This window comes from Pelodiscus sinensis, chromosome 1, assembly GCF_052426305.1.
Source record: "Pelodiscus sinensis isolate ZL-2025 chromosome 1, ASM5242630v1, whole genome shotgun sequence".
NCBI classification, from domain to species: Eukaryota; Metazoa; Chordata; order Testudines; family Trionychidae; genus Pelodiscus; species Pelodiscus sinensis.
The window spans coordinates 130,617,478-130,627,141 of NC_143052.1; positions in this window are offsets into that span (position 1 = coordinate 130,617,478).

Genomic DNA, 9,664 nt, shown 5'->3' on the forward strand with positions numbered 1-9,664 from the left:
AGGGGCTGCTCTGGCTGGGCCTGCCCTGGCCAGAGAAGCCCCTGCCTGTGGTGTGGGACGGCAGGCATGGCCTGGCCTAGCCTGGTCTGAGAAGCGCATGATGCAGTGGCTCCAGCCCAGCCACTAGGATCATGGTTAACCAGTTAACTTTTTAACCAGGATTTTACTTTGTTCATATATTTGCTGCTACTTGTTTCTTGTGATTAGCTGGGAACAGTTAAGTCTGCTGATGTAATTGAATTGTTGTGTAACCCTGCTGCCGGATAACGCCGGCAGCAGCCAGGACTGGGTTCAATATCTAGGGGTTCCTCTCCATCCATCCAACACAGAACTGGCTCAAGCCCCCACCCGGTAACCTGGGAAATTCACACACACCCCTGGGCGCCTCTGGGATTCAATGCTTCCCCGTTTGCAAGCTCAGCGTCTGAGCATAGAAAAGAAACTTTTAATGAAAGACGGAGAGAAGTCACATGGTATTCATTTGGGAGAATACCACAAACAGGAGTTCATAACCAACCCACGAGGAAACATCCCAGCTCCAGTAGGTTGGGCAATGTCCTTTGCCTCTCAGGATCAAATGTCCAGCAATGTAAGTGCCCCATTCACATGCCCAACCCTTCTCTTCACCCCACTCTCAGTTGCTGCCCTTGATCAGGACAGACCCAGAGCTCAGAGGTGAATCTGCAGAGTTCATCTCCCACCCTGAGTGTGTAGGGGGTAAGAGGTGTCTTACCCACTCTGCTGGTCACTCGCCATCCACCTGCTCGCTGCTCTCTGGCGCCGCCCTGCTGGCTGCCTGTTCCTGCTGGCTGGCACTTGTGATGGATTTGGCTTTAGGCCAAACCTAGCGATTTCAGCTCTTTGTGCTGTCAGCGTCTCAGTGATTTCAGCTCTTGGCCCGCAGCACAAGCCAGCCAAAAGATTCCCGCACCCACTGGAATAACATTTTAAAATAATAAAGAGACACCTTATGGAGCTTGTTTTAGTTCTGTCGTTAGAATGAGAGGGGAGTGGGGGAAGAAACAAGTTGAACCGGTCTTACAGTTCGCACCTGGAGAGCATGTAGCCTGCTGGTTCAGAGCTGTGCCCGTCCCCCAATTGACTTCACAGAGTTTGGAAGAGAAAGCCTTGTCCATCCCAGATTCTTTACAATGACACTGTCTCTCCTTTGAACTGAATTAAACACAGTCCGCTTTTTCTGCATCCCCAATAACTGCAAGCATTGGTGGTCATATCTTACAATTCCTGAATTTAGGGTTAACATGGTTTGTGACCCCACAACAGTCAAATTGGTTACAACAGGCAAAATACCATTCTAACAACTGAATATCTATCAGGCCTAATCAACTAAATGAACTGTATTTGCATAACCACACGCAGGATTTCTTTCCCATTCAAGCATGAATAGTATTTACATAACAACAGTTGAATACCTTGCAGGGCTAAGAAACTGAGGCTACGTCTACACTGCGCTCTTTTGCACAAGAAATATGCAACTGAAGTGAAGCATGGAATATCACCATGCCTCATTTGCATAATTCATGAGGCTCCGTTTTTGCGTAAGAGGCTTTTGCGCAAGAGCCATTCTTCCTGAAAAAAGCAGAAGAACGGCTCCTGAGCAAGAGGGGGGTTTTGTGCAAAAACGGAGCCTCATTAAGTATGCAAATGAGGCGCAGCAATATCCCACACTATGCCTCATTTGCATATTTGTTTGTGCAAGAGAGGGCAGTGTAGACGTAGCCTGAGTGAACGCCCAGGCTTCCTTTCTCATTCCAGCTGGCTGCAATGCAAGCATTGATTCAGACTCTGCATACAATTGTGTATTTTCAAAAGATTGTTAAGGGCACCCCAGGCCAATAGTTTCAAAAGCGACTACTGATTGGTGTGCCTCAGTCCTGGGGTGCCCTACTTTCAATGGCATTGATTTTGTGAGGTGATATTTAAAATCATTTGTCACTTTTATTTTTAAATGTAGCACCAGAGCTTTGGGACATGAGTTCTTTCTTAGCAGCTTGATATAAAGGTATGAATATAATGCAGAGGTTATGGCATATGACATGCCCACAAAAATTGTCAACACAAACTTTGTGAGTGAGTGTGTAAGGGAGTGGGTGGGTGTGACAAAGAATGCATAAGTGAGAGGATGTATGTGTTTTTGGGGATAGAGGAAGGGAAAGATTTTATTTCAAGTGAGGGATTTGTTGTTGTTTTAAAAATAAGGTACAAAATGTTACTGCTGGAACAGTGTTGCTCTGTGCTCTGGCCCCTTTCCAAGCCAAGATTTAAGAACTTACTGAGGAAAAGAAAACCATTGTCTCTGACTTGCTACGATACATGCTGTGTCATTTGTTCTAAACTACACAGGAAAAGAATCCAATGATTTAACAATGAAATACCAGCTCTGTAAAACTGTGCAGAAACAATTAGGCTCTGAGGCCTAAGCTATAGCTCTCCATTATAAAATTACAGGTAGAAAAGAAATACGGTTTATTTGAAATATTTTCAAGTTCTGCTAGTGATTAAATTTAGTCTTCACATCATCCCTTTCACACAAACAGAGAGAAGAAAGCTGTTAAAGATTTCTTTCTATCTTCACTGAGGGAAAAATATACACGGAGGCTGTGTCTACACTGCACCCCTTTTCCGGAAAAGGGATGCAGATTAGACACTTCGGAATTGCAAATCCGCGGGGGATTTAAATATCCCCTGCGGCATTTGCATTTACATGGCTGCCGCTTTTTTCCGGCTTGGGGATAAGCCGGAGAAAAGCGCCAGTCTAGATGCTATTCTCAAGCCCTTATTCAAGTAGGAATAAGAAATCCTCCGGAAAAGGGCTTATTTTCCGGAGAATCGCGTCTAGACTGGCGCTTTTCTCCGGCTTATCCCCAAGACGGAAAAAAGCGGCAGCCATGTAAATGCAAATGCCGCGGGGGGTATTTAAATCCCCCGCGGATTTGCAATTCCGAAGTGTCTAATCTGCATCCCTTTTCCGGAAAAGGGGTGCAGTGTAGACACAGCCATAGTGTTGTGGTTAAAAATAAATAAATAAATAAATAACCCCATCAAAACCCCAAAACAAATTGGTGTAAACTAAATTGATATAAGGCACTTTAAAGTCTATTTAGGTATGAACACAAACAAGTTAAATCAATACAACTTTCCCACATGGAAACAAGAGATAAAAATGTGGAGCACCTAAAACTTCACAAGTATCTAGATGCCTAATTATCACTGAAATCCTCTTGAGAGTTACATGGCAATAACTTTGCAGATTCAGGCTGAAGTGATTTAGGAACCTATCTTAAAGCCATTACTGTGGCATCTTATGGTGCGCCTACACAGCAATGCTATTTCAGAATAATGGCCATTAGTTTGAAATAACAATGTGAGTGTCTACACAGCAATTTGAATTTATGTCAAAATAACAGATGGCTTATTCTGACTTCTGTGAACCTCATTCCACAAGGAATAACACGTATTCCCAAATAGCTATTTCGGAATAGCAGTAGTGTGGACATTCCACTGCTGTTATTTCAAAATAGCTTCTCCCCAGGGCCATTCAAAGTGATTACTCCCCTGTGCCTCCTGGGGCTCTAAATCGAGGTAGCGCATCCACATTAGGGAAGTCTGCCTTGGACTAATTTTGAGGCTTCCCTGTAGTGTAGCTGTACTATTTCAAAATAATCTATTTTGGAATATTTCTTCTGGAATAGCTTATTCTGAAATAAGTGTGCAGTGTAGATGTACCCTTAGAGTCTAAATCCCATTGACTTCTACTGATTTTAATTGAATTTTGCAAGTAGGATTTAGGCTCAAAAGTCAGTTAGGTTCTTTTGAAAATTTTATCCACGATTTTGTACACAGCACCTATTCAACTGATCATGTTATGACCCAGTTCTTCAAACACCAATGTAGCATTTACTATGATCTACTCCAGTGGTCCCCAATACGGTGCCCGCAGGCGCCATGGCGTCCACGGGGGCATTTGTGTGCACCCGCCAAGTGCTCAGGGCTGACCCCGCCCCGGGTGCGTGGCATAGGCATGGTGCGGGCCCCAGGCGCACTGCGCATACGCGCCACCAGCCCTAGGCGCATGGCACATGGGGAGTGCCAGCCACGGGCACGTGGCAAATTGGCCGCCCTGCCCCCAGGAGCATGGCTATGGGAGGCGTCGGCCTCGGGCATGCGGCTATGGGGGGGCGCATTCCCGGGCATGCGGTGAATTGGCCTCCTCGCCCCCGGGTGCACAGCCATGGGGGGTGCCGGCTCTGGGTGCGCGGCTATGGTGGGGTGCTGGCCCTGGGCGCGCAGCTCTGGAGGGCGCCGGCTCTAGGCTTGCGGTGAATGGGCAGCCCCACCCGTGGCCACGCGGTGCATGGAGTTGCTAGCCCCAGGCACGTGGCTCATGGGGGTGTGGCGTATGCACGGCCCCGCCTCCGGGCGCGCAAGTGTCCCCGCCCTCTGGCGCCCGGCAGCTCCAAATGGTTGGGGACCACTGATCTACTCACTATATTAAGCACCATGTTCAGAGTAAATATCAGCAAGTTTGAGCTTTACTAGTTCTTTCTTAACAAAAGATGCTCTAGCTTCCAAGGTTCCTCTGATTTTAAACTCTATTGACATATCTCAGACTTTAATGGATCTGTTTCACAGTAGTAACTACATCCAGAAGTCACTGTTTGCAGGATTAAGCCTTTAATACCACTGGTAAATCTATCACCACGATTTTTTCCCTATAGAAAACGCTGGAATAATTAATTTGAAGAAAATGTGCTGGAAATGCTGCTTTATAAAGAACAAATATAATTCAGACTGCCTGTTAAACAAATGTCATGGATGATTGTATACAGCCCCCTCCTCTTCTCCCAAAGAGAAGGTCCTAGCAAAGTTGGAATCCAAATATGTTCACACATGAAGAATTATTAATAGCCTTCATCTACCTTGTCTCTCTACTATCCTGGGACCAACAAAGCTACAACAACACTGCAAGCATAGCTAATGTCATTTGGAAAAGTGGTGTAGCTATGACAACAAAAACTCCAGTTGGAATACACTGTCTAAAGCTAACCTGGCAAATCACTAGTGTAGGCAAAGCCTCAGTAAAACTCAAGTCATCTGTCTCTCTGCTGTGTTTTTACAGCAGCATAGGTAATAATCCTTGGTGTGATTTTTCAAATTAAATGTTTTTTGCCAAAATATGCATGTTAAGGTCAACTGAAGTATTTTGTAAATCCATAACCAATTCGCCAAATTGCTTCGGGCATGAAAAAAAGTTCTAAAAAAACAGAAATGTCTAATTTTTGACATTTTTAAAATGAAACACTTTGATTTTTGCTATTCAAAATGACTTTTTGTTTAGAAATGTACTTCCATTTTATTTCCCAGAAGGCTAAAAAGAACCCCACAAACGAAAATAAATGTTTCATTTTGGGCTGAACAAAAAGTCATATATAACAAAACAAATGTCTTGCCTTTTTTTTTTTTCATTTGCTGAAAAATTAAAAAAAAACACCCAATATTTTGGAGCAATCCCAAGTAACTAAAACAATTTTTTTTTTGCTTGGCCACTGAACCAAATAAATTATTTGAACAGCTATTATAGCTAACATCCATTAGTTATCCCTCAGTGAAATATGCCTTTCAATGAAGACATAAACTTTCGCTCATTCCCTACCCCTATGCTGGCTTTTAAGAACACATTTTCAAAGCACCTAACTTTGGATGGGAATTTAAATACCTCTTTATGTCTACACTACAAAGTTAATTCGAATTAACAGACGTTAGTTTGAATTAACTTTGATAGGCGCTACACTAGCGCTCCGCTAGTTCGAACTGAATTCGAACTAGCGGAGCGCTTAGTTCGAACTAGGTAAACCTCATTTTACGAGGACTAAGCCTAGTTCGAACTTACTAGTTCGAATTAAGGGGTGTGTAGCCCCTTAATTCGAACTAGTGGGAGGCTAGCCCTCCCCAGCTTTCCCTGGTGGCCACTCTGGACACCACCAGGGAAACTCGTATGCCCCCCTCCCGGCCTCGGAGCCCTTAAAGGGGCACGGGCTAGCTACGGTGCCCGTGCCAGGTGCAAGCCTGCCAGCACCCAGCCAGCAGACCCTGCACCTGGCACGCCATGAGCCAGCCACCCCATGTCCCCCAGCCCTCCGCCTCTTCCCGGGACCAGGCTGGCGGCTCTCGGGAGCCTGGCCAGGACCGCAAGAGGCGGGCACCCGCCTGGTCTAGTGCAGACATCGTGGACCTCGTCCACGAACTCCGCACTAGGCACAGGAAAGTGGCCGTCTAGGGCAGGAGAGCTGCCAGCCTGGCCACCCAGGTTGGCATGAAAATCAAGGTGGTCCACTGAGACCCCCGACCCTGAGCCCTGAGCTTAGAATGACCATACTGGGTCAGACCAAAGGTCCATCTAGTCCAGTATCCTGTCTGCCGACAGCAGCCAACCCTAGGTACCCTGGAGGGGATGGACCAAAGACAGTGACCAAGCCATTTGTCTCGTGCCATCCATCTCCAGCCTTCCACAAACTTTGGGCAGGGACACCATTTCTACCCTCTGGCTAATACCACTCTGTGGACCCAACCTCCATGACTTGATCTAATTTCTCTTTAAACTCTGTTCTAGTTGTAGCCTTCACAGCCTCCTGCAGCAAGGAGTTCCACAAGTTGACTCTTTGCTTTGTGAAGAACAACTTTCTGTTACTAGTTTGAAGCCTGCTACCCATTCCTTTCCTTTGGCGTCCTCTAGTCCTTCTATTATGGGAACTAATGGAGAACTTTTCTTTATGCACCCTCTCCACACCACTCTTGCCTTTATAGACCTCTATCATATCCCCCCTCTGTCTCCTCTTCTCTAAGCTAAAAAGTCCCAGTCTCTTTAGCCTCTCTTCATATGGGACCTGTTCCAAACCCCTGATCATTTTAGTTCCCCTCCCCTCTCCCTTCCCCTCTCCCACCTCCTTTTCCCAGTCTCCCCCAGTTTTGTTCAATAAAGAGAGATTCTATTTTTGAACACATGTTTTCTTTATTTTGTACATCAGGAAGGGGGGCAAGGGAAGGGTAAGTGGAAGGAGGTGAGGGAGGAATGGGGTACGCGCCCCCGATGGGGAGGACTGGGCTGGCTCTGCGGGCTTCTCGGGGTACAAGTTCTCCTGCAGCCCCCTAATTGCCCTCTCCCCCTGGATGGCAGCCTGTGGCAAGTGCAGCCGGGCTGATGGCCGAGTGCTGTGATGTTCCGTGTGTGGGCACTCAGGGCACTCCAAGCCAGGACTGCTTTGCAAGCGGGGAACCCTGAGAACTGTCTGTCCGGGGTGGAGGTCGGGTCCCTTTAAGCACAGCCCTCGGCTAGCCTGAGACAGCAGCTCCACGCTCTAAGTCCTACTCTGATGCCCTGCCGGCACTGCTTCCGGCCATCCTTAACCCCGGTTCAGGGTCCACTTAATGTGGACATGCTAGTTCGAATTAGCAAAACGCTAATTCGAACTACTTTTTTAGTCTGGATGCGTTAGTTCGAATTAGCGCTGTAGTGTAGACATACCCTTTGAGACTATGGATCTCAGGGTATATCCACACTTAAATGCTACAAAGGGGTAGCTGCAGTGCTGTATTTGCATCAATGTAGCACTTCACTGAAGGCCAGGGTGAGCAATAAGCATCCTGTGAGCTAGACTTGGTTCACCAGGGTTAGCCCCTGGCGAGCCGCTGTGCACTTCATTTACCTGTGTGTCTGCAGGTATGGCTGTTAGCAAGTCCCTTTGGCTGCAGTTCACTGTTCTTGGTCACTGGGAGCTGCGGGACGCAGTGCAGACTGGTACACGGCTTCCTGCAGGTCCAATTGGCCAGCATCAATATGACAACAAATTCTTTTAAATTAGGTTTTCAGGGAAACAGTTTGGATGGAAGCTGCTGTATACATAGATTAAACTAGGGCAGAGGAAGTAATAACACTAAAAAACCGTCGCAAAGCAGAACAGACCAGCTATCTGTTTCAACAAATATGTAATTTTGGGTTGTAAAAAAGCAGAAAAAAAATCTTTTCAGGGTTTTTATAAAGAGAACACAACTCCAGTTCATTTTCCTTTGCAGATCTCCTTTAATAGAGACACCTTCTTATTAAAAACAAGCGTACAAAAAGTCACTTTTCTGCCCAGTCCTGAACTCCTGGAGGCATTATACTTGATTCCAATGGAAAATGGTTGATTATGAAGAAACTTTCTTCCCTTCTTTTAAAAAAACTTTGCATATGGGTCATGGGGAGGTGTTTCTTTATAGATTTCCTCTAGCTTCTCAGAAACATGCAGTGACATAGGAAAATTTACCATGAGCGGTTTAGTGTTCCCTATGAGCTGTGTGCTTGTGCGGGCACACAAGAGAAATCCTGGAATGAGATTTAATAGCTAATTCAATTTAGGGCTTTAATTCAGAATCCCGGTTCACTGCCGCGTGTAGACGTGGGCAGTTACTTCGGGCTAGTCAATTTCTAAAATGGCGACCGGCTGGGAACATGCTAAAGATATTTAAATCCCGCGCTTCATTTGCAATTTCGGTTGCCCTCATTAGCCTCCCTAGATCGAACTAGGGGGCTAGTGTAGAAATCCCTTAGGGGTTTTTTTCCTATTGGTGGGCACTTTGCACATGCCTTGGTGCACATAAAAATGTATTCTGCACATGAACAGAAAAAATCCATACATGAATGGAAAAGATTAGAGGGAACATTGGTGAGGATATTGTGTTATTATATGTTAGTGCACTAATAATGTATCATGAAACTGAATTCTGTAACATGGTTTAGTATTATTAACATGAGCAAGATAGAATAAGTTTGAGGCACTACTCTACAATAATTATTAATGATTATCATTATTACACTAGAGAATGTGGTCCCATTGTGCTAGGTAATGCACAAATACAGTTCCTCAAACTGCTAAATAGTTAAAGCTCTGCAAATCTGCGTATATCCATTTTGTACCCACGGGTATCTGCATCCATGGGTATGCATGTGGATACCCACAGCTTATTTTTACAGATATGATACGGATGGAGGATACAAATTTTGTCTCTAGAAACCGGTAAATTTATGAACCACTTTAAATGCATGGGTATCTGTGGCTGTGGCTATCCGTGGATCATTTTTGCAGATGTGGATGCCAATTTTGTATGCACGCAGGGCTCTGAAAATAATCAAGTCAAAATATGAGAGGAGAAACAGACAATGAGATTTGAAAGTACCTGACCACGGTAGATATACAGGCAGACCCCGACTTACGCGGATCCGACTTACGAACGGGGCTTTCTCGCCCGGGAGGTCGAGGTAGTGGATTGCTACCTGCGAGCTCTGGGGCGAGAAAGCCCCGTTCGTAAGCTGCTCCAGTGCCCCTGGTCTGCTGGAGACCGTCTCCAGCAGACCAGGGGCACCGGGCGGGTTCCCGCGCTTCTGAGGCTTTGCCAGAGCAAAGCCTCAGAAGCGTGGGAACCCGCCGTGGCTGCCGCTTCAGTCCAGTGCCTGTGGTCTGCTGGGGACCGTCCCCAGCAGACCACAGGCACTGGGACTGAAGCTGCAGCCACGGCGGGGTCCCGCGCCTCTGAGACTTTGCCAGAGCAAAGCCTCAGAGGCGCGGCACCCCACTGCCGCTGCGGCTCTGCTCCCCGTGTCCCTGGT